This window comes from Ailuropoda melanoleuca, chromosome 5 (assembly GCF_002007445.2).
Source record: "Ailuropoda melanoleuca isolate Jingjing chromosome 5, ASM200744v2, whole genome shotgun sequence".
NCBI classification, from domain to species: domain Eukaryota; kingdom Metazoa; phylum Chordata; class Mammalia; order Carnivora; family Ursidae; genus Ailuropoda; species Ailuropoda melanoleuca.
The window spans coordinates 28,204,347-28,229,445 of NC_048222.1; the positions used below are offsets into that span (position 1 = coordinate 28,204,347).

At 38.6% G+C, this 25,099-nt stretch overlaps 1 long non-coding RNA gene across 1 annotated transcript; it reads right to left on the reverse strand.

The window, feature by feature from the left end:
* Window positions 1-1,470: 1,470 nt before the first annotated feature.
* On the reverse strand, window positions 1,471-12,791 carry LOC109488872. The gene is made up of 3 exons (XR_002141723.2): window positions 10,484-12,791; window positions 9,534-9,578; window positions 1,471-1,517 (listed from the first exon to the last, which is right to left on the reverse strand). It is a non-coding gene; the product is annotated as an uncharacterized LOC109488872 (long non-coding RNA).
* Between the last annotated feature and the right edge of the window lie 12,308 nt (window positions 12,792-25,099).

Here is a 25,099-nt window from a genome sequence, read left to right on the forward strand (position 1 = left end):
TTTTGGCTTGAAATTTTCCGGCAACCAATTCAAAATGGCGTTCATAGTGGCTATCATATAAAACAAATCCAAAGAATAACTGATATGATAGCAAGACCAGAAAATTTCATAAGTTTCTATTTTAAAAAGTTAGCCTCTCGATAACACTGTTTTAGGAAGTCCAATCTGGGATTTCACAGGCTTGTTTCTTATGGGATGGCTCAATATAGGTAAACATAAGGGTGCCTGGGTGGCTCAGTCGGTTAAGCGTCTGCCTTCAGCTCAAGTCATGATCCTTGAGTCCCAGGACTGAGCCCCCTGGACTCCCTGCTCAGAGGGGGTCTGCTTCTCCCTTTGCCTCTGCCCCTTCCCCCACTGGTGCTCTCTCTCTCACTCTGTCACTTAAATAAATAAATAAAATCTTTAAAATACATATATATATATACACATGCTTATATATATATATACAAACACACGTGTGTGTATGTGTGTTTGTGTGTGTAAACATCATCAAAACAAAAGATAATTCTGTAACAAGAATTCTATAGAAAGCCAACACATTATAGAAGAATAAGTACAACAATAGAAAAAAATTACAAAGTAACCCAGAAAAATAAAAGGACTGGTATGAAGCAGGTCAAGAAAAGTTTCCTAGAGAAGGAGACATCTGAATGGAATTTTGATAGATGCAACTTGGAATTTTCCAAATAAGCAGTAGAAGGGAACATTCCAGACAAAGGAAACCACAAGAAAGTAAAGGCAGGCAGTCACGAATCAGCATGTTTTCATAAAGATCTATATCTATCATCAGATTAACTGGGGAAAAAAGTGAAACAGGGAGACATAGGAGAGGTAGGCAGTAGCAAGATCAAGAAATGCCTTCTCTGCTGTGTTAGAGATTTGACATTTATTATAAAACAAGTAAAATTACCAAAGTTCTAAATGAAGACATTAAAAATAGTATTGAAGATGGTAGAATATACTTAAGGCTGTCTGGGAGGTGGAACTTACACTAAGTATTGAGTAATAAAATGAAGCGTTTGAGGGAAAGGTAAGAATGTGAGTCTAAAGCTTCTGATTCAGGGAATAATGACAGGAAATCTTTGAAATCCATTGGCCATTCCTGCATTTTAAGAGGATTTCTTTGCCCATCCGTGCTTCTGCAACAATCGTACATTGATCATTAGAGAAGATCAGTTCGCTGAATTATGGAGATATTTGAAATGTCAACACACTTCATACACTATCTTTTCAAATGATATTTATTAATATTGCCACTAATCTCATCCGAAAAGTTTTTAAGTACCCGATGGTAGCAGATACAAGATTCCCAAAATTCTGATTTCACTCAAAAGCTTAAATTTTATCACTGGTAGGGGCTCCTGGGTGGCTCAGTCATTAAGCGTCTGCCTTCGGCTCAGGGCGTGATCCCGGCATTCGGGGATCGAGCCCCACATCAGGTTCCTCCGCTGGAAGCCTGCTTCTTCCTCTCCCACTCCCCCTGCTTGTGTTCCCTCTCTCGCTGGCTGTCTCTCTCTCTGTCAAATAAATAAAAACTCTTTAAAAAAAATTTTTATCACTGGCAACAAATACAATCAGCTGTTTTCCTTGAAGTGATGATCTCACTTTGTTCATACTCAAGAAAATGTCTCCCATATACCCAAGTCTGAATAACCAATTTTCTGTCAGTTTTTTGTTTTTCCAAGTGAAAAAAAAAATATGTGTACCGTAAAAAAAAGTAGCTAGTTCAGCGTGCAACTCAAAGTGTTCCCTAGAGACAACCCCCATATTTCAGCATGTAGCAGAAGAGCTTGATGGATGTTTCTCATTTTATCCCAGAATATTCCTTAAAATGTACTCAAGAGTTGAGATTTAATAAAAATATCTTTTATTCCTTCGTCAAGGACATTCTCTAGTGAGACGGACTTTTTAAAAACTGTGGAGGTGTCATAGTAAAGAATATAATGAGTCCTAAAACAATTTGACGCTCTTACCTTGATTCATGCCAAGGCCCTGGTAATATTACCCACCATTGTTCTCACACCCTCGGTACAAATGTCAACACAGGTGTTGCAGGAAAAATCATGAGATTCAAAAAAGGTTGTACAACACTGTTAATGGTTTAGCACCCCTGTGTTTGTTGCCAAGCAGTCACATAAAATAAGATCAGTGATTGGTTGGCAATGATACCAAATGAGTACAAGCCAACCAGCATGTCCAGACATATCTATGGATTGGTCCATTTGTCAGGCAAAGGTATAACTTTTCAGATAAGATATTAACTCAGCCTTTATGTTTGCAGTTAAATCTTTAATTTGACAAGTTACTATAACACTGGAAAGTGGTAGAACGATGCTTTCTTATACTGTCTTTTCATCAGGCAGGCATTCATGAAGCAATGCAACTGGACCAGGCTTTATTAGTCTCTTTACTATTGTAGGAGCTCCTCCAGCCAAGGCAATATGATAAGTTCTCCTGTAAGAGGCTTTTACAGAGTTTGTAACATCTACATTTAAAACATTTAAGTCCCTTTTTCTTTGAACACTGCATGATTGGACCCAAAATAATGCTACAACCTAATCAGAACCATATTAGTTTTTGAAACTATTCTGTTGAATAAGACACAATAAGGTAAATTGTTGACATCTAGAAAGCTGAAGAAGGGGTACCTTTTGCCATTTTTTTTTCACGGTTACAATTTTCCCCAGTTTCTTTTGAAACATATTCTTCCTTTCCCTGAGTTAGAGAACTTGCAGATATATCAGTTTCATCTTTTTCAGACATAGGCAACATAGGCACAGATTGAGGAAATCGGTCCTCTAGGGGCACCGGGGTGGCTCAGTCAATTGAGCCTCGGACTCTTGATTTCAGCTGAGGTCATGATCTCAGGGTCTTGAGATCAGCCCCCGTGTCCAGCTCCATGCTCTGCGTGGAGGCTGCTTAAGATTCTCCCTCTGCCCCTCCCCACCACACCCCACCACGCATGAGCTCTCTCTCTCAAAAAAGAAAAAGTCTTCTGATATCTTTTTTAAGCCAACAATCCATCCTTAAACCCAAGAAAATGTATTATAAATAGTCTTTATTTTAGAATAAAATATTCAATTCTAAAATAATACATTTCATATAACATTTTGAAAATTAAAAATGGTTTTGGAAAATATTTTAATATTGTTGCAAAACAAGAGAAACTCAATTCTTGTATTTATGTACAGGTACAGGAAAATCTTTGGAATTTTAAAATCTTTGGATTTCTTGGAAGACAATGAGATTGCAGAGACTATAGCAGATGTAACTGAAAAGAGCTGGTTGGAGCACAGAAGTAGAGAGAAAAAAACTGAGCTAATTTTTTAAAGTGTATGTATTTATACTCTAAACTCAGTACCTTAGAAAATCGTAGAAAGTACAATTCACAGTACACAATTTATTAACTGTTAAAGCAATGATGTCATCTCATGCCACTGTAGCCTTTGGGAAACTCTTACTGTTCACTCATGAGAGTGAAAATGAAAAAGACAAATAACATCTTCATATTATGAATAGCTTTAACCTTGTGGACCTTATAAAAGAATCTCAGGAATCTCTCTTCCCCAGAGATCCTCTGGCCATAATTTGAGAACTACTGCACAAGTCATTTAATGGTGCTAAGAAAACTGGCTATGTCCACAGGAGGTGAAAATCAAACACTTAATTCACACCATACAAAAATAAATCGCAAATGAATTAAAGTTCTAAATGTGAATAAATAAAACTGTTGGAATAAAGTATAGAAGAGTAACTTTATTATCTCAGTGTAGATAGCCTGGCGATACCAAGTGCTGATGAAAAGATGGAGAGAAATCAGAATTTGCATATACTCATGGTAGAAAGGTTAAGTAGCTTTCCAGCTTATTTCAACGACTTATTTTGCATATGTAATGTTGAATAAATTTCAAGGGTGCAAATATCCTACAACCTGACAATTTTTTTTTAAAGATTTTATCTGCCAGAGAGAGAGAGCACGAGAGACCGAGCGCACAAGCGCAGGGGGAGCGGCAGGCAGAGCAGAAGCAGGCTCCCCCCTGAGCAAGGAGCCCAATGCAGGACTCGATCCCACGACCCTGGGATCATGACCTAAGCCGAAAGCAGACACTTAACCACTGAGCCACCCAGGTGCCTCTGACATGCACTAATTTTAAACCAGTAATTGCATTGAGGAGAGAGAAGAAAGGTAGCACTGAAGTCAGGTGCAAACAGCACAACTGTATTTGCGTAGTGGGTGCATGAGTATTGTTCCCTCTATGTTCTGTATGTTAGAAATGTTTAATATTACCTATAACAGGGGCACCTGGGTGGCACAGAAGGTTAGCCATCTGCCTTCGGCTCATGTCGTGATTCCAGAGTCCTGGGATCAAGCCCCACATCAGGCTCCCTGCTCAGCGGGGAACCTGCTTCTCCCTCTCCCTCTGCTTGTGCTTTCTCTCTCACTATCTCTGTCTCTCTCTCTCAAATAAATAAATAAAAATCTAAAAAAAAATATTACCTGTAACAACGTAAAATGTACCCCAGTTCCTTCATGCTATCAATTACAGAGTATCTGCTTCTCTGATCAAGCTTTTATTCTTATAATTGCTTTACAGATAATAGAGTAAGTTTTAAATTAATTTTGTCTAGTTCTAACATAATCAGGTATTACTAATTATGTCTAGATCTTTGGGCAGTAACAACCGACTTTGTTTTTATGCTTAGTATTTTTTAAAATCCATTAGTTTGCTCATCTCTATGGTTTTTATTTTAATGTATCTTAATCATGAAATATTTTAAACATAAAGATTAATGGTTTTCCATTGCCCAAACACCCAGCTTTATTAAATCTTAATATTTTGCCTTTTTTTCAAATCTCTTTTTAAGATGTTCATGTCTGTAACACAGTTGATGTCTCCGGACTCTTCCATTTCTTTTTCTCCTTCGCCAGATGTAATGACCCAGCATGAAGTCAATTTTGTCATTACTATGCATGTTTTAATACTTTTACTGAACATTTGTGGAACCTTAAACAGTATCCAGTATTGTTTTACATAGAGTTTTCAGTTTTATAAGATGGCATCTGGGGCGCCTGGGTGGCACAGCGGTTAAGCGTCTGCCTTCGGCTCAGGGCGTGATCCCGGTGTTATGGGATCGAGCCCCACGTCAGGCTCCTCTGCTGTGAGCCTGCTTCTTCCTCTCCCGCTCCCCCTGCTTTGTGTTCCCTCTCTCGCTGGCTGTCTCTATCTCTGTCAAATAAATAAATAAAATCTTTAAAAAAAAAAAAGTTTATAAGATGGCATCTGACTACGTGTAGTCTACAACTTTTTGTCTGGTCAGCATTATATGTTTTAATCTTATTCATGTTCATCAGTGCAGTTCAGCCTCATCCATTTGAAGTGCTGTAGTGTGTACTATCGTATGGAAACACCACAACTTATTAATCCATTCCAATCCTAATAGACTTGAGGTTGGTTTCCGGAATGTGGTTTGTTTTGTGAGCGTGTGTTTGTCTTGCCTTTACTTGGTTCATTTGTTTTTGCTACAATGGGCACTTATGTACATGTTGATTTGGGTGTATTTGTAAGAGTTTTATTAGGTTAATTTTTGTTATAAATTTTCCCCAAATTTCAGGAATAATTTAGAAGTTAGTATTATCAACAGCGAAGAAACATTTATCTGGACTTCAGCAATTCTTAAGTGCCATTCCATTCTTTTTCCTATTTGAGTAAAAATTAAACTTTTATCTAAACCATTTACTTCCATATCTATTTATCTATTCCTCATTACACCCAGGAATCGGAAGATGCAGAGAATAATAGTCACCTTTTCAAGTCATAATAATAATAACAATTTAACAATAGTTTCCGAGTGGAAGAATTCAAGGTGATTATTTCCTCTTATCTTGATATTTGCCCTGTACTGCTTGAATTTTTAGGAATCAAAAGGTATCGCTTTTTATAAAAACGGTATATTATTTCAAAAATTAAATCCATGAGTCTGAATTAGAATAAGTGACATGGTGACGAGGCAGAACTCCTAAGTGGTGGAAAGAAAGAGGGAGCTGGAAATTCAAAAGGTTAGAAGAAAGGTAGGAATTTTCTGGTCCCTGGAATCAACAGTTATTCCAAAACGCTGTTGTCACACTTCTCCAAAAAGTCTATGTGGATATGTAGGGAAAAACCCTAGGAACTTTTAGTAATTGCTCCAGAAGGAAGGCAAGGGCTTGAATAGTTTCTGGTTAGCAAAGAGAGGCTTGTTACTTTAAGAAAACCTTATAATAACTCCTTCTGGAAAAAGAATAATCACACATAATTCGTCACATATCGAAATAACTGCCCCTAAATAGTGGTGTGGTCTTGCGCAAGATTTTTCTAGCTTGTCTAAGCTCTAGGTTTTCCTTATCTGTGATAGGAGGGTATGAGACTACGTCTGAGGTGTCTTCCAGATATAAATCTGCATTGAACCATTCAACTCAGTTATCCCCATGGGTTTGCTTAAAGGATAATTTTGTCCATTATTAAAATCTTTGTTCCACCTAAATAATCATTTACTATTAATTGGTTTTAACTTTATTAGCTTTATTAAATGGTTCATCACAGAGTGCCTTTAAATGCTAAGATTTTCAAGTATATTTCAACCATTCAGAAGACATTTTTGAATATCCACCATGAATCGGATACTATTTGAAGTAGATATAAGAGTGAACAAGACAGATGCAGTCTCTTTCCCACAAAGCTTATGGTTGAATGCATCTTATTTAAAATATGAGTCAAGACTTTCAGGAACACAGCCAACTCATAAATCAATAGAGAGAAATTTTTCCAATATCAAGTCACTGACAAACAGAAATGAATGTATAAATATCGAAATTTTAAAACTTTTTTTTTTTTTAAGTGGAGGGAAAAAAACAAGCATAGTAAAATCCTTAAGTAAAGTCACTGGCAATTGTAGCCCATAGATGTCAGCAAAGACCCACCTGTGGGCAGGAAAACATTTTTATCCGAGGAGGTAGTGTTTAAATTTCTGTCTTGTGTTTCTTTCCCCTCTGTATATTCATTGTTGTTTTATGTTCTCTACGCCTTAACAGCCTACAGCATGTACCCAAAGTAAATGTTTTCTATTATTTCATCTATTTATTGAATATATTTTGTTTCTTAATTTCATCCAATTCCTTTACTAGTTCTGGTAATCTAGGTTTGCTCTTCTCTCTAAAGGACTTTTTGTCTGTAATATAAAACCTAGTGCTTGATTGTATGTATACAGGCACAAATTGTTTTCTGAAACACTGGTTTCCAAAATGGAGTGTGTGCACTGCAGTGAATGCCCCCAAGATCCTTCAAAGTTTGGAAAGGAAATATTAGGATTTATATTTCTATATATTTGGCAACTTTTAAATTTCTACTGAGTATGTTATGGTACATATAATCAAGTCATATTACTGTTACATGTGGATAATTTATGATAATTTATAAATAAATAAACACATGTAAATAAGTGCTCGAATATTTTTTACTGAGAGAGTTGTCTTGATCCATTTGGGCTGCTATAATAAAATACAAGAGACTGGGTAGCCCATGATCCACAGAAATTTATATCCCATTGTTCTGGAGGCTGAGAAGCTCAAGATCAGGTAACCAACAGGAAACCAACATGGTACTTTCATTCCAGCAAGAGCCCTCTTCCTGGTTCGTAGCCAGCACCTTCTCACTGTGCCCTGAAGTGGTGGAAGGGCTGAGAAAGGTCTGGGAAGGTGTCTGTTGTAAGAACACTAAACCCATTCAGGAGGACTGCATCCTCGTGACCCAAGCACCTCCAAAGGCCCCACCTCTTACTACGATCACATCAGGCGAAAGGACTTCAACACGTGAATTTGGGAAGACACAAGCATTTAGACCATAGCAAATGCTTTATGCTTTAAAAAAAAAAAAAATGAACACCACAGTGCAAATGTGTGTTTTGTCTTGCTTGCATAATTGGAGTGTGTGTTCTTCCAGGGAATGATGGTGTCTTCTCTTACCTTTTCCATGGGACCTTGAACATGTAAATGTTAATATTTATTGAACTCCATTGACATACAATTCAGTTCTTCAAACCATCAATCTGGGGACCACCCTTTGAACACGTTTTAGAAGCATTTTCATTAAAGCTATCTTAGAAAATGTTAATTAAAAATTAAAACTAAAAATGAAACAGACATTTTCCTTTGTACCAGCAGAAAGAGGACTTAATGAAAAACTTCAATAGTAAATGTAGATAAGACAGTAGGGCAACTGGGAAGGATTAGATAAAGCCATGCCACTAGCCTCAAACCAAAGAATGTCCAGTTGCCCAGTTAACTCCTATTTGGTGTAATTTTTCATTGGTAAGAATAACTCATAATTAACCCAACCAGCTTACCCAGGCTTTTTAAACCTCACTGTACCTAGGAATTTCTCGGAGGTAGCTTAAATGCAAATTCTCAGTCTCACCCCAGGGATTCTGAGTCAGCAGGTCAGGGGATCCAGAAATTTTCATTTTTCATCAAGTACCTCAGAAGACTCTAAGCTGGTTATGTGAGACACAACTTCAAGGTAAATGTCCTAGACAAGCACAGTCTACTTTGTCACCAGCCATGAGAACTTGATAAAAAAAAAAAGATCTAAGGGGAGCCTGGATGGCTCAGTCAGTTAAGCGTCCAACTCTTGATCTCAGCTCAGGTCTTGATCTCAGGGTCGTGAATTTGAGCCCCATGTTGAATTTCAAAAAAAGAAAAAGCAGATCTAAGAATTCATTTACCAGTCTGTTACTCTCACCATCTCTTATTGCCAACTGTGATCAGAAGCGTGTAACAGTCTGTGCTCTTCCTTCAGAGGTGAACACATTGCTAGCTGTGAGATGGTCCGGATTCCTCAGAACTGGGTATGGACTATGATCCTGGTTCCCCAAGGCCAATCGCTGCTCCTTCATGTGCCAGCTGGCATTTTCTGATATTTACTTGATAAACCACTGCTCAGTCCTGACCTTCCTTTCCTTCTGACCCAATCCATGTGGCCTGGCTGATCCGTTAGGTTGACCATCTTCTGGCTTTCCCATCTTCCCAACAGACATGAACAAAATAATCCCGGGAGCAGAGTGGGATACCTCTGTGTAAAAATAGTGGAGACTCACCTCTCCTAAGATCTTTAATGAAACATGCCCTAAATCCCTCCCCAAAGTGCCCTTCCCCTGTATTTCTTCTTTCAGTGGATTAAACCACTATCCACTCAACTGTCCAAACCAGAAAATTAAGGCCAGTTAGTTTTCAAGACCCATCAAGTCTTTTGCTTTGAGTCATTTCCTTGATCTTCTCTCCTTTGCTTCTAATTGTAATGGCATACATGAGTACTGACTAAATGATGGGTTCAAAATTGGAGAAACGGATTTTGAATGCAGGTTTTTGTAAGTATAATAAAAGCCATGATAAATTAGAGGAGAGAAGATACAAGAAAAGTAGGACAAAGGCAAAAAAAATGTCCATGAAAGCTCTTTGGAAAATTCAAAGCATTACACAAATGTAGCATTTTATTACTAACCATGATTTCATTTCTGTTCCAATTCCGTCCAGAGAAATTTGGATGCTGTAAAAAATTTTAAGGCTTTCGTCAAAGAACACTAGTGGTCTTCTAGTTACTACTTGTTTATGTACAATAACATTTCAGCAACAAAGAAAACGTTATTTTATAGAGAAAAAAAACAAAACAAAAAACAAACCCTGCAATGCCCCCTGTGTCACTCAGCTGTGGTCTTAGGTTCAAATTAACATGCACACTCAAAATGCAGTAGTGAATACTAAACTAGAACTTGGGACCTGGTTCGCTGAGCTTTGTAGAAGGATATAGGACATGAAACACCATTCTTGTTTATCAGCCTAATGGCATTAAACATGTCTTCTCAGGAGTCTTTACAATAATTTAGGTATTGCTTCTTGCCCTCTCATCTCATGGGGACATGCTTGGCTGTAACAGACAAGACCACAGGGGCGGATAGGAGACATCCCAGAATAGGAAAACCTCACAAATTGCAGGAACCATATCTTACAAGCCTGTGAATGTGAATTCCAAGCCAACAAACACATTCAGTTTCAAGAAACATCATACACAGAGTCCAGGGTCTGTGTTTCCTGACAGATTTTTATATATTTCTTGTCACATAGGCCCACAAACTTTAATGCCTACTCAGCCTTCCTCATGCAGACATAGTTCACCAAATAGGGGTCATTTCTGTAATTAAAATTGTTACTTTGTAGCACAGTTGACATTCCTTGTTTATCTAAACCAATGCATTCCAAAGAAACAGTAAGGATAAGATAAACTTAAGCTCATCTTCCCGTGGGAAAAAAAAAAGAACTGGTTTAATATTGCTGTTAACCCTTGGGCCCCCCACAGACCTGGTTTGCTCCCACTCAAGAGATCATTCCAGTGCGGGCACTTCCTGGTAGCTGCACTGAGCACACAGGCGGAAGAAATGGAAAGGGTGCCCTTACCGAGAAAAACCTTCTATCTTCTTTAACCTTCAAATACGAAGAACACGGTCAATTCTACAAGCATTTGCTGTGCGTCTGCTGCCAAGCATTGCCGCATAGGAAGATGCATCTGCCATCCAAGAGGAAGTGAGGAGAGGAACCGGAGCAGAGGCCAATGAGAAGATAGGAAGCCACAGGACCAGCTAGAGATAGCTGCAGCAGATTGCTTTGAGGGTTCCGAACACTGGTGCTAGGGTGGCTTAAAAGTGCTAATGTGAAAGAATTCCTAAGTCCTACAGATGCTTCTAAATTAGAGAAAAGGAAGACACAGCCAAACACATCTTAAAGGCCACAAGGCCAATACCCTCTATCAGAGTGATGTAGCCTCATCATACAGCCTCCCCCAAAACTAGTCAGTATCTCCCTGGAAAGGAACCACTGAAGTACTCTTCTTGGATTCTGCAAAGTAAAACACCCCTGAAGGTACACCCAGAAAGTGCTCAATGGAGTACACACTACGTGCACAACACAAACATCTCTCCTACTCCATGCCACACACACACCCTTACCTCGTGACTCTCCATGTCTCCTTTCTCTCCTGTCACTGGAGCAGAGACAGACCAGAATTCCCACTCATCACCCCATTTGGCACCAGGAAGAGAGACCCTTGGCACAGGCATGACAGCAGACTGGTCCTGGTCACAGATATGAGACTCCGGTGATCAGGAAGCTTCTGACTGCAAGCCATTGGGCGTCACCTGTCCCTCTGTCCTTTGAGAACCAGAAATAAATCTTCTATTTCCTGCTGAGATGGCAAATAAGTAGGTTCGGCCTCCCGGCTCCCTTACCCAGAGTTCATTTTAGTGAGTTTATAGAAGCAAAGGGAAACAAGCATTTGGGGTACCAACAACAATGGCAACAACAAATATAAAATGTTTAGAACTTGCCAAGAGACGGAACTGCCATCTTGAACCGTTGTGTGTGGGAGTGCGGAGGGCAGCAATAGGAGGGCCGACTGCAGGAAGACCTTTTGAATTTTACTCTTATCTCCTTCACAGTTTCCTCGTGACATCACTGCCTCCGCTTTACACATAAACAGAAATCAGAGCCCCTGTACCTTGCTAGGTCAAGGAGCTAAAGACATTAGGTGTTAGCCTCGGGTATCCACTTCTCCATTACCTGCCATCATGGCCCCCGCTCCCAGAGAGCCTGCCTGCTCCCAGTTGTGCTATTCCTTAGAGTTGACTGAGTAGCTGCAACTAGGGAGACTCACAGTGTTTCTGAGTTCTCTTCCAGGACTGGGCCTGGAAGGACACAGACCATCATGGTCGGACCTTCATCCCTTCCCCCTTTCACATCACCCCCACAAACTAGCTGTTACCCCCCTGGAGACGTGAGCCCACAGACCAACAGAATTAGACAGCTAAGGGCTAAACCTGCTGCAAAACAGAAATAACAAATTGAGCACCATATACTATCTAATGCAGAAGTGACAAAAGTATAAAAAAAGAACTTAAAGTAAGATGGTAAATACACTTAACAAAATAGTAGAAGATACCAACATTATAAAGCAAAACCGATAATTCATAAAAAATGAAGAGATAATAGTAAAAGTTTAAAAGATAACAATCTACGTGGCAAATACTGTGGATGGCATAAGTAGCAGGACGGATAGAGCTGAAGCAGAACCAGTGAAGAGGAAGCTAAGACAGAAGAAGGTTCCAGAAGAGATCAGGAAGGAAGAAAGGTGTGGAAAATATAGAAGAGAGTCCAACAAAATGGAGGATAGAAATAGAAGCATTGACATCGGGATAATAAGAGGTCTTGCAGTGTGAGAGAGAGAGAGAGTGTAAGAGAAGAATAAATATTTGAGGAAATGGTGAGTAATGAATTTTCCAATATTACAGAGAGATGAAAGGCCTCAGAATAAAGGGCTCAAAGACTGCCAAACAGAAGCAGTAAGAAAGACTCCACACCTAGAACCATTATAACAGGACAGAGAAATCTGCTGAAGGGTCATAGATTCTTATTATATTCTTATTATATCTTATAAGATATCTTATTCTGTGACAGAATAAAAATCAGATTGACATCACAATTTTCAATACCGTTGATGGATGCACGAAAACAATATTTTATAGTGGTGAAGCTTGAACCTAGAACTTCATAACATCTGAATTTTATTCAAATAAGGTGGCATAATAAATATTTCTACACATACAAAGCCTTAGAACCCAAAGACCCATATTAAAAATGCTCTTGAGGGGCACCTTGGTGGCTCAGTCAGTAAAGCGCTGGGTTCTTGATTTCAGCTCAGGTCATGATCTCAAGGTAGTGAGATCGAGCCCCCTCCCACCCACCTCCGTCGGGCTCAGCACAGAGTTTGCTTGAGATTCTCCCTCTCCCTCACCCTCTGCCGGGTCCACTCATGAAATAAATAAATAAATAAATAAATAAATAAATAAATAAATAAATCTTTTAAAAAAAAGATTTTACTCAAATTTAAGAAGAGAGTCAAATTAAAGAAGTTGCAATAAGGAATATAGGAATAAGTGTGATTTGTCAACAGAACCAGGATTGTATTAAAGTAAACAGGTGTGTAGGGGCTCCTGGGTGGCTCAGTTGGTTAAGTATCTGACTCTTGATTTCATCTCGGGTCATGATTTCAAGGTCATGGATCAAGCCCCACATTGGGCTCCATGCTCAGTGCAGAGTCTGCTTGAGATTCTCTCTCCCCTTCTCCCTCTGCCCCTCCCTCCGCTCATGTGGTTTCTAAATAAATAAATAAATAATCCTTTTAAAAATAAATAAATTAAGTAAAGGGGTGTGTGTGTGTGTGTGTGTGTGTATGTGTGTTTAGATTTTAAAAACTTCACTTGGTGAAGGGATTGGTATTTGGGCAAGAGAAAAACATCAAAAGGACAGGTAATGGATGTGTTAACCAACTTGATTGTGGTAATCATCTTGCAATGTATACATATATTAAATCATCACATTGTACAGCTTAAAAAAAAAAAGCAGGCTTCAGTGTGGGGCTTGAGCTCATTACCCTGAGATCAAGACCTGAGCTAAGATCAAGAGATAGATGCTCAAATTACTGAGCTACCCAGGCACTTCCACATTGTACAGCTTTTGTAAAATTACACTGTGTAAGGATTGCCTGGGTGACTCAGTCGGTTAAGCATGCAACTCTTGATTTCAGCCCAGGTCATGATCTCAGGGTCATGAGATCAAGCCCTGCATTGGGCTCCCCCCTGAGTGTGGGGTCTGCTTGGAATTCTCCCTCTTCATCTCCTTCTATCTCTCCCCCTCCTTGCACACTCTCCTTCTCATTCTCTCTCAAAAAAAAAAGTGGGGAGGCGCCTGGGTGGCACAGCGGTTAAGCGTCTGCCTTTGGCTCAGGGCGTGATCCCGGCGTTGTGGGATCGCCCCACATCAGGCTCCTCTGCTATGACCCTGCTTCTTCCTCTCCCACTCCCCCTGGCTTGTGTTCCCTCTCTCGCTGGCTGTCTCTATCTCTGTTGAATAAATAAATAAAATCTTTAAAAAAAAAAAAGTGGGGCACCTGGGTGGCTCAGTCAGATAAGTGTGCAACTCTTGATTTCAGCGCAGGTCATGATCTCAGGGTCATGAGATCGAGCCCCAGGTTTGGGCTGTGCACTGAGCTCAGTGTCTCCTTGTGATTCTCTTTCCCTCTCCCTCCCCCTTTGCCTCTCCCCCTTCTCTTTCTCTCTCTCTCTCAAATAAATAAATAAAATCTTTTTTTAAAAAAAGTTACACTGTGCAGCTTAAATATACATAATCTTTATTTGTCAATCATACCTCCATAAAGCTGGAAAAAAATTAAAAATAAATGCATTAAAAAGAAAATCAGAAGGACATAGAGTATGCTAAAGAATTTGGGGTCAATATATAATATTAAGGTATTTAAGAAATTTATAAAGGTAAATAAACATGAATGTATGTCTTAAATTATAGCCAACCAACATAAGAACAGAATCAGTAAATATAGCTTTTAATCCAGCAGGGAAAAAAAATCAGTCAATCAAATGGAAAGTGAAAAAAAAGAAGGAAACAATATACATTAACTACAAAATTTGAAATGAGTTACAAAAATAAGTCTCAATATATCAGCAATTATCCAATTAAAAGACAGAGGCACTGATAATGGAGGAGATAAAAAAGACCAAACTATGAGTTATTTATAATAAATACACTTAAAGCAGGGAGATACATAAAGATTGAAATGAAAAGGAGGAAAAAGATTTACCAGATGGCAAATATGACCCCAAAGAAGTTGGGCAACTACCTCAATACACAACAAAACAGAATTTAAGGTTTTAAAAAAGTGGTTTGATAAGGGACAAAAAAAAAGATTTTTATATAATTAAAAAGAAACAGAGCAAGAAGGAATAGGAATCATAACTGTATATGTAATCAATAATACAGCCTCATAATTTATAAAGCAATAACTGAAAGAACTACAGGCAGAAGTTGATTTTTTTTAATTGCAGTTGGTGATTTTAACAAACCCATATCGAAAACTGGCATACAGAAAAATAAGCAAAGATTTAAAGAGCAGAACAATAAAATTATTTAAGCTCATTTATTAATCAAGCCTCAACAGATAGGAAAATGAAGAATCCTTCAAGTTTACAAATGACTAAAGAAACAAGACAACTGGCTGGAATGCGTGATTCTGGATCACAGGGCAGAAGGATAAAAGGAGTGGGGAGACCATGAGGATCTTTATTGAGAAAATTACTGAAATTTGACTATGTACTGTGGATGAGATAATAGTATTTAATAGTATTTTATCAAAGTTTAATTTTATCACTCTCCTGTATTTATATAAAAGAATGTTCTTGCTAAGAGCAAGAAATGCGCTGAAATGCTCAACAGGAAAAGGGGTATGATGTGTGCAACTTACTCTGAAATGCTTAGAAAAAAACATTAGAGAGAGAGAAACAGAGAAAAAGAAAGCAAACATAGCAAAATGTTAAAAAACTATTGAATCTAGACAAGGCGTCAAAGGAATTTTTTGTACAATTCTTATGTTTCTGGAAATCTGAAATTATTGCAAAATTAAAAGTTTTAATTTTTCATAAATAACAGTTGAGTTAAAATCAGAATTATAAAGAATGTAAAGAAAAATTAGAACTGACCAGAAATTAAAACCCTACATATCAAAATTTGTTAGATAGACTAAAGCAGAACTTAGAAGAAAATTTTTTACCTTTAAATACACTTTTCAGGAAACAAAAAAAACTACATAAATAAAATGAGCTAAGCATTCAACTCAAAAGTTAGGTGAAGGGGAACAGAACAAACCCAAAGAAAGGAGGAAGGAAATAATAAAGATAAGAATAGAGATAACAAAATGGAGAGCAAAAGGCAAATTAATGGAAACGAAAGCTGGCCTTTGAAACGATACATTTATATGTTGTTCCAGAAAAGAGAATGAAGAACAAAAGCTGCCCAACTCATTGTATAAAGGAATTTTTATTACAAAAATAAATAAGGAAATACAAGAAAAGCAAGTTTTATGTCCATGCTTTATAAAAGTAAACACACCACCCTAAGTAAAATATTAACTAAATAAAACCAACAGTAAAATGTAACTATAGGATAATCAAATAGGGTTTATCACAGGCATGCAAAGATGTTTCACATCAAAAAACTCTCTCAATATAATCCCCCATATTAGGATATTAAGAGGGAAATATATATATAAAATGCAACAAATCAATGATGAAAAATGATTTTTTAAAATTTCAACATCTGTTTCTGATTTTTTATAAAATAAATTCTTAGAAAACTAGGAATAAAATGAAATATTTAATTTAATTTTGTAAAGCTTGTCCTCCTACCACAAGGACTTCTGGGAAGATGGAATAGACCTACTTTTCTCTATTTCTCCCACTAAGTACAACTAAAAGGCCTGGACATTATATATAAAACAAAAGTAAGAAAACTCTTAAGGGTAGAGAGAGGGAGGCACACCATGTGGGACACCAAGACCTGAGGAAAGACACAATGATGAGTTCCCTGGGCTTTCTTTTTGCCTGATAGATCCCAAACTTGGAGCCGAAGAAACAGAACACCTGGAAAGGCTAACTGACACAAAGAAACAGACGAAAAGCCCCCAAAATCTGATATCACTATCCTAAAGTCCAGGACAGAGGCAGCCTATCAAGGCCAAAACCTTTTAGAAAATAAACTGCGCTGTTCCAGGCAAACACTGTAGAAACAACTGTGGCCCGGTTCCTACTCACACCAGAAAGACAGCGTGGGATGCCTAGACTTCCACCCCCCCTCCCCCTACCCCGAGACCGTAACATGACACCATGACATCATCCTGCAGTGTGTCCAAAAAGATCAACTACCACACCAAGAGTTCATGTCTTCAGACCGGTAATGAGGGCCCCTCTCCAGTATGGTAGTGGAATGGGATTTGGGAGGAGAACTCTCACCCCTGCCCAACAATAATGGTAATGACTAAAGAAGTTCTCTAAATAGAGTGAAATTTGTAAAAGAGGAACCTTGGAACTTTGAGAAAGAAGAACAAGATAAATAAAAAATATGAGTAAATACAATAATTTTTTCTTCTCCTCTTGTTTTGTAAATTACATTAGGTGGCTGAAGCAAAAATTACAGCGCTGCCTGACATGGTTCTAAATGTGTGTAGAGGAAATATTTAAGACAATTATACTACATATGAGGGAGGGGAAAGAGACTTAAAGAGAGGTGAGGTTTCTATACTCCACTCAATCTGGTAAATGATGACACGAGTAGACTATGACAGTTTATGCATAATAATACCTAGAGCAGCCACTAAACAATGCTATACAAAGAAATACACTCAAAACCACTATAGATAAATAAAAATGGAATTATAAAAATGTTCAAATAAGCCACAGAAGAGCAGAAAAAAGTAAACAGAGAAATGAGAAACAGAGAAAACAAAGAGACAACAAAAAATTAAATGGCAGAGTTAAGCCCTAGCATATTGCTATGAATTTAATTGTGTCTCTAAAGTCATACATTGAAACCCTAACCCCCCAATGTATTTGGAGATAAGGCCTTTGCAGAAATAATTCAGGTAAACGAGGTTATAAGGGTAGGGCCCTGATCTGATAGAATTGGTGCCCTTACAAGAAGAAACACCAGACAGCTTGTCTTTGTTCTCTCTCCCACCCTCCCTCCTCCATAGGAAATACAACCAGAAGGCAGCCATATGCAAACCAGGAAGAGAACTCTCACCAATCATGCTTACACTCTAATCTCAGACTTCCAGACTCCAGAAATATAAGAAAATAAATTTCTGTTGTTTAAGCCACCCAGTCTAAAGTATTTTGTTATGGCAGCCCAAGTAAATGAATATACATATCAATAATTATACTAAATGCAAATGGTCTAAATTCATCAATTAAAGGCAAAAATCGGTAGAGTGGATTTTTTAAACATGAACCAAAGATACGATATCTACAAAAAAAATTCAGTTCAATTCAAATATACGCAGATTAAAAGTAAAAGGATGGGGAAAAATATTATTCAATCATTAATCAGAAGGAAACATGAGTGAATATATGACAATCAGATAAAATAAACTTCAGAGTAAAGAAAATTATCAGAGACAGATTGGGACATTTTATAATGATAAAAGGGTCAACCTACCAAGAAGACATAAAGTCCTAAATGCACATGAATAAAAAAACTGTGAAAGCTGCAAAATATGTAAAGCAAAAACATAAAATCCACAATTGTAGGGGTGCCTGGGTGGCACAGTCAGTTAAGCATCCGACTCTTGATTTCAGCTCAGGTCATGATCTCAGGGTGGTGAGATTGAGCCTGGTGTCTGACGCTGTACTGAGCGTGGAGTCTGCTTAAGATTCTCTCCCTTCAGCCGAGATGCCCTTCAACAGATGACTGGATTAAGAAGCTGTGGTCCATATATACAATGGAATATTACTCAGCTCAGAAAGAACGAATTCTCAACATTTGCTGCAACATGGACGGCACTGGAGGAGATAATGCTAAGTGAAATAAGTCAAGCAGAGAAAGACAATTATCATATGATTTCTCTCATCTATGGAACATAAGAACTAGGAGGATCGGTAGGGGAAGAAAGGGATAAAGAAAAGGGGGGTAATCAGAAGGGGGAGAAACAACTGTGGCCCCATTCCTACTCACACCAGAAAGACAGCGTGGGATGCCTAGACTTCCACTCCCAAAGACTGTAACACAGCACCACAGGTTGGAGACTTCAACATAACTCTCTCCACGAGTAATTGGACAATTAAACAGAGGATCAGCAAGGATGAAGAACTCAGCAGTACTATCAACCAATAGGGTATAACTCACATTTATAAAACACTCCACCTAACAACAGCTGAAGGAATATATATCAAGATGGGTCTATCTGGGGCCATAAAACAAATGTCAATAAAGTTAAAAGAATTGAAATCATACAGAGTATGTTCTCTGACCACAATAAAACTAAACTAGAAATCAGTAACAGAAAGATGACAGAAAAATCTCCAAACACTTGAAAAATAAGCACTTAAAAATAATCCCTGGGTCAAACAGTATGTCTCATGGGCAATAAAAGATACATTGAATTGAATAAAAATTAAAATATAATATATCAAACCCTATGGAACATAGTTAAAGTACTGCTGAGAGGGGAATTTATAGCATGAAAAGCACACTTTCAAAAAAAAAGGAAAAATCTTGGGGCACCTGGGTGACACAGCGGTTAAGCGTCTGCCTTCGGCTCAGGGCGTGATCCCGGCGTTATGGGATCGAGTCCCACATCAGGCTCTTCCGCTATGAGCCTGCTTCTTCCTCTCCCGCTCCCCCTGCTTGTGTTCCCTCTCTCGCTGGCTGTCTCTATCTCTGTCGAATAAATAAATAAAATCTTTAAAAAAAAAAAAGGAAAAATCTCAAATCAATAATCTAAAGTTCATACCTCAAGAACCTAGAAAAAGATCAAAGCCTAAGCAAGCAGAAGAAAGGAAATAATAAAGATAAAAGCACAATTCAATGAAGTTGAAAACAGAAAAGCAATAAGGAAAATCAGTGAAACAACGGATTCTTTGAAAATATCAGCAAATTGATTGAAACTCTAGCAAGACTGACAAAGAAGACAGAAATCGCCAATATCAGTGATGAAGCAGGGAATATCAATACAGACTCTGCAGACATCAAAAAGATAATAAGGGAATACTACAAACAACTCTATAAACATAAATTTGAGAATTTAAACAAAATGGACCAGTTCCTCAAAAAAGACGAACTATTACAACTCACCCGATATGAAACAGGTCATTTGAATAGCCCTATAGAACTATTAAGGTGTTGAATTTGGAATTTGAAATTTAAATTCCCAAAAAGGAAACTCTGGGCCCAGATGGTTTCACTGGAGAATTCTATGAAACATTTAAAGAAGAATTAACACAAATTTTACACAATCTCTTGCAGAAGAGGAGGAAACGCTTCCCAATTCATTTTATGAAGCTAATATTACTCTAATACCAAAACCAAATGAAAAAGAAAACTACACACCTATATCCTGCATCAATATAAGCACAAAGATCCTTAAAAAATTATTAGCAAATATGATCCAGCAATATATAAAAAAAACAGTAAACACTACAACCATTGAGGTTTTTCCAGGGATGTGAAGCTGGTTCAATTTTCAAAAATCAATCAGTGTATTTTACCATATTATTAGACTAACAAAGAAAAATGATCAAATCAACACAATTATATAAACCAATGCAGGAAAAGCAATTGATTAAATTTAATACCCTTTCATAACAAAAACTCAGGAAAAAATGGGAATAAAGGGAACATTCTCAACTTGTTTTTAAAAAAGAGATAAAAGAAAAAGGTCTAGAGCTAACATTGTACTTAATGGTGAAAGACTGAATGCTTTTCCTCTAAGACCAGGGACAAGGTAAGATACCCACTCTCACCACTCTTACTCAGCATTGTGTTAGAAGTTCTAGCCAGTAGGGACGCCTGGGTGGCATAGTCATTAACTGTCTGCCTTCGGCTCAGGGCGTGATCCCAGCATTCTGGGATCGAGCCCCACATCAGGCTCCTCCGCTGGAAGCCTGCTTCTTCCTCTCCCACTCTCCCTGCTTGTGTTCCCTCTCTCACTGGCTGTCTCTCTCTGTGTCAAATAAATAAATAAAATCTTAAAAAAAAAAAAAAACGTTCTAGCCGGTAAATAATGCAAGAAAAGAAAAGGTAAACAGAGTGAAGAAGGAGAGCCGGAAGCAGCAGTGGCTCAACCTAAGATGGATTATAGACTTAAATGTAAAAGATAATTTTTTAAAAAATTAGGAGAGGCCTTCAGGATGTAGAGCTAGGCAAAAAATTCTTAGCATTGACAACAAAAGCATGTTTCATAAAAGGAAATTTTAATAAATTGGACCTCATCAAAATTAGAAATATTTGCTCTGTGAAAAACCTGTGAAAAGGATGAAAAGACGAGATACATGATGGAAGGAAATATTTGCAAACTATGTGTCCAAAAGAGAAGCAGTATCTGGAATATACAACAAATTCTGAAAACTCAGCAGGAAAAAGCAAACACTCTAATTAGAAAATAGAAGAAACGAATAGACATTTCACAGGGTAGGGTATACAGATGGCAAGTAAGCACACGAAATGGTGTTAGCCATCAGGGAAATGCAAATTAGAACAACAATGAGGTAGGGACTCCTGGGTGGCTCGTCAGGTAAGCGTCTGCCTTTGGCTCAGGTCATGATCCCAGGGTCCTGAGATCGATCCCATGTTGGGCTCCTTGGTCAGCAGGGAGTCTGCTTCTCCCTCTGCCTGCTCTGCCTGCCATTCCCCCTGCTTGTGCTTTCTCTCTCTCTCTCTCTCTGACAAATGAATAAATACATCTTTTTTAAAAAATGAAAGGAAGAAAGACAATGAGATATCACGATCCGCCTGTTAAAATGGCTAAAATGAAAAACAGTGGCAATACCAAATGCTGGTGGGGATGTGGAAACACTGGATCGCTCATACATTGCTGGCACAGCCACTTGGGAAAACAGTTTGGTTTTTTCTTTAAAACTAAACATGGAACTACTTCACGATTCAGCAATTACACCACTTACCGGGCATTTCTCTTACAGAAATGAAGACTTATGTCCACACCAAAACCTATACGTAAATGTTTAGAGCAGATTGATTCAGATTACCTAAATACTGGAAACAATCCAAAATATCCTTCAACCAGCTGTGCTACAGCCATACCATGGAATACAGCTCAGCAATAAGATATTGCATGTATGTAACAACCTTGTGTAATCTACAGAGAAATATGCTGAGGGAAAAAGCCAATTCCAAAAAGTTATATACTGTATAAAACATTTTTGTAATGACAAAATACAGAAATAAAGAACAGATTAGCAACTGCCAAATGTTAAGGAGGATGTGGGGCAATAGGGAAGTGGGTGTGGCTAAAAAAGCACAATATGAGGGATCCTTGTGATGATAGAAATGTTCTATATTTTAACTGTATCGGTGTATTCTGGTTGTGATAGCGTACCATAGCTTCGCAAGATATCATCACTATGGGAAACGGTAAAAGGTACATGGGATCTGTTTATACTATTTTTTACTACTGCATATGAATCTACAATTATCTCAAATAACAAGTTTAATTTTTCAAAACTCTACAGTAAACATTGTAATTAATGGAGAACATTCAGTTGCATTTCCTTTAACAATTATGCTCATTGTCACTGCTACTATCTAGCATAGCCCTAGAGGTCCTGGTCAATGCTATGAAAAAGGAAACTAATTAAGAGTTTCAAGGATTTAAAGGGATACTTTCAGAGTTTGCTGATGATGTCGTTATCTACCCGGAGAGAGAGAGGATATCAACAACTAACAAACCACTGAAACCAGCAAGAGAATCCAGCAAGGGGCGCCTGGGTGGCACAGCGGTTAAGCGTCTGCCTTCGGCTCAGGGCGTGATCCCGGCGTTATGGGATCGAGCCCCACATCAGGCTCCTCCGCTATGAACCTGCTTCTTCCTCTCCCACTCCCCCTGCTTGTGTTCCCTCTCTCGCTGGCTGTCTCTATCTCTGTCGAAAAAATAAATAAAATCTTTAAAAAATAAATAAATAAAAATAAAAACAGGCAAATGACGTGAATAGGTATTTCTCTAAAGGTGATAGGCAAATGGCTGACGAGCATACAAAAAGATGTTCAACATCACGAATCATTAGAGAAATGCAAATCAAAACCACAATGCAATATCACCTCACACCCATTACGATGGCTACTATCAAAAAAAAAAAAAGAGCAGGTACTTGAACAGATATTTGCACACCCATGTTCATAGCAGCATTATTCACGATAGCTAAGAGGTGAAAACAACTCAAATGTCCAATGGACACCCAAATGGATGAATGGATAAACAAGATGTGGGCTATCCATACAATGCAATACTATTTGTCCTTAAAAAGGGAAGGGAATCCTGATCCATGCTACAACATGGATGAACTTTAAGGACATTATGCTAAGTGAAATAAGACTATCACAAAATGACAAAGACTGTATGAACGCACTTATATGAATTATCTAATGCAGTCAAATTCATAGAAACAGAAAGTAGTAGGGTGGTGACCAGGGTTGAGGAGATAGGGAAATGGGGAGTTGGTGTTTAATGGGTCCTGAAATTCGGTTTTGCATAATGAGAAAGTTTTGGAGATTTACTGCACAGCAATGTGAAGGTACGTAACGCTACTGAAATGTACACTTCAAAATGGTTAAGATGGTGAGTTTTGTTATTTTTTTTACTCCATTTTCTGAAATGTTGGTTACACTTCTCTGCATCAGAAATAACTGATAGGAAAATAAAATTACAGTGAGATAATCAATCATAACGACAACAAAGTCTGTAGAATGTCAAAGAATTAACTGAGCGTGCATGAGACCACGATGAGAAAGTGAATTTTAAAAAGCATAATAAAGAGCAAAGCAGATGATATGAATACATGGGGAAATACCCTCTGTTTTTGCATGGGATGACTTACTATTAAAAAGAAGTCTGTTATCCCCAAACTGCTCAATAAATGCAGTATAACCTCAAACAAAGTTCAATTTTAATCCTGAGGAACTCAAAAAACTTACAGAACACTATGTCTGGGGGAAAAAAAAATAAAGATCCACAAAGAATTACATAAGACTTGGGCTAGGGCAGGGGAGACCAGAAAGGAGTATTCTCTCGGGTCCCTGAGCAGGAAATGACAGTCTTCTGCTATTACTGAGGTCTTGTCCCTGCCCAGGGCCAAAGGAAGCCCAAGTTTTGCATCTTTCCGCCCCCGCCACCACCCCACAGCCACAACTTTGGTTTCTTCCCTTCATGTTGTGAATGTGCCAACTGTCCTACATCTGTCCTCCTAGATCCACATTTCTCCACTCTGGGGTCTGTCCCAAGTGCTGGCCTGTAGGACATCACAGATTCCCAAGCTCTTTGGCCTCCCCTTGCTTTCAGCCTTGCTCTGAGAGCAGAGGGAGGCAGAGCTCGAGGTCCGGGTCTTTACTCCTTTGGCTCCCTCGCAAGGTCACCTTAGACTGGCTGTGTCTCTTGACTGAAGGGCACTGTTGCTGGCAAGCTAGTGACACTGTAGGAGTGGCTCTCCTTCTGAATTCTGATAACCCCTCCAGTCCCTTGCTACCCCCAGGTTACACGGGGGCTATCCCCCACCTACTTCTTTGGAAATACTTCCTTGTAAATAGACTCGCCTTGAACTATCTTATTGTGAGTGTGCCATCTGTTTTCTATTGAGGCCCTGGGACAATGAAAGTCATTTCTTTCTTCATTCCCTGCCTCTAACCAGTCTGGCCAAGGGCTCTTGGAAACCTCATTTGCAATGGAAACGTGGGAGAGGAAGGGTCAGGAGAGCAGGTGAGTCCTCGCCTCGGGGAGAAATCTTTTTGGGTTTGGGGTCTTTCCACTCTCTGCAGCTCCTTGGGACTGGTCTGGCAAAAGTAATTTTCTTAAATAAACATTGAGATTAAATACCAAGCTTTTTCTGGTCTTTTCACATGACTGTGTACATGAGTAAGGACACAAAGAGAAGCTGGAACACAGGAGCGTGCTGTCACTCAGGAAAAAGCCCTGAGGATATTCCTTCCCGTGGTATATTTGAGTTTTAGTCCCATTGTCTTTGTTTTTTAAAATCTGAGTGTAGTTGACACACAATGTTACATTTGTTTCAGGTCTACAACATAGTCGCACAACTACTGTGCTCCCCGCAAGCGTCGCTCCCATCTGTCACCACACAACGCTATTACCACATCACTGACCATGTTCCCCACGCTGTGCCTTTTATTCCCGTGACTCATTCATTCCGTGACTGGAAGCCTGTGTCTCCCACTCCCCTTCCCCCACATTGCCCAGCCTCCTCTGGCAACCATCAGTTTGTTCTCTTGTATTTATGGGTCTGATTCAACTTTTTGTTTGTTTATTCATTTGTTGGGGTTTTTTTTAGGTCCCACATATGATTGAAATCATATCAAAAGAAGAACCTCAAACTTGAGGTCAACACAGTTCTCTAAAGTATTGGTATCTGCCCCAAGGGTTGAAGGGACTCCCTGCAT